The 1,325-nt window shown below is 31.2% G+C and overlaps 1 pseudogene; it reads right to left on the reverse strand.

Moving 5' to 3' along the window:
* Nucleotides 1-648: 648 nt before the first annotated feature.
* LOC145297251 (U2 spliceosomal RNA) lies at nucleotides 649-782 on the reverse strand (annotated as a pseudogene).
* Nucleotides 783-1,325: the final 543 nt, after the last annotated feature.

Consider the following 1,325-nt stretch of genomic DNA (forward strand, 5'->3'; position numbering starts at 1 on the left):
ATGGTGAGAGGGAGATAGACGATGGCCTCCATTTCATTCCATTCTTAAACTAATAAAATATTTTCGATCACCTAAATTGTTATGTTTTTACACCAATTTAAGGCAAATAGCACGTCTCCCGGCATTATCCGGTCGTAAGATACGTTTAAATATGCTATTTTAATTCATGAAGATTTCGTATTTATTATTATAGAGACAACTCTCTATCGATTATTTTATTGAACTTTATATATAGTACTGAGATAAAAACTAATATATATATATATATATATATATATATATATATATAAACAGCACTGTATGTGGGTGAATATGTGTGTGTGTGTGTATATATATATATATATATATATATATATATGAATCTGCCTGTAATACTCTTTTTAAAAGATAGAATCGCCTGATCGTCGAAGACAAGATTCAAGCAAGCAAGCAATGACGCCCGAACGGTTCACAGAGTTTTACAATGAACATAGAATATAAAAATGATACTTATGCGGATTAAGAACCGCGTTATCGTCGGAATTTCCGAGCGACTTACATAAAAGGCCGACATGTTCTGAAACGATTACCCTATGAAATTATAGTACCTATTTATTATGCCTCCTCACGGGTCAGAGTTAGACACCAGGGTTGTTTTTTAACGTGGAGAAAAGGTACAAAAATAAAAAATTGTCTCAGTCGTGAAGCATTTCTCCTCCACCGAACGAGAACAGGAAAATGAAGTGTAGATCTGAAGAACAGATACTACACTTTGATCTTGACCAAAAGGCCAAGAAAGAGCTATGAAATTATAGTAACAAACATTTTTTAAGAAAGCACTTGCTTGCCAGCATTGAGTTATAAAAACAAAAATATGAATATTTCGTTAAAGAAACATTTTTAAAAAGTGAAAACATAAAATGGAAACATATTTTTGTTTGTTATCCGTTTTTTATGAAAAAAATAAATATGTATTTATGAGGCTTACCTTAAAATGAGTGGGTTTTTTTTTATTAATTCGATATGTAATTGTCTGAAAATGTCGTAAAAATAACCCAATAATTATTCATTGTATTTCATAGTAACAACAAATAAGAATACTGTTTTTATCTTTTTCAATTTATTTCTCATTGAACTATCTTTGTCATAGCAGAAGTTATAGATTTTTTTTTTCATTTAGAACATTTGCCAGTGTTTGCACGAAAAAAAACATCGTGAAACTTCCTTTCAGCGCCTTTCAGCGCCTTCCAGCGTTTTACATAAACTGCCTGAACATTTCCGACGATAGTACAGTTCTTATTCGGCATAAGTACCTATCATTTCTACTTCGGGCCACCAATATGTTT

The sequence above is a fragment of the Euprymna scolopes genome, chromosome 17 (genome assembly GCF_053919585.1).
Source record: "Euprymna scolopes isolate OS-2025 chromosome 17, ASM5391958v1, whole genome shotgun sequence".
NCBI classification, from domain to species: domain Eukaryota; kingdom Metazoa; phylum Mollusca; class Cephalopoda; order Sepiida; family Sepiolidae; genus Euprymna; species Euprymna scolopes.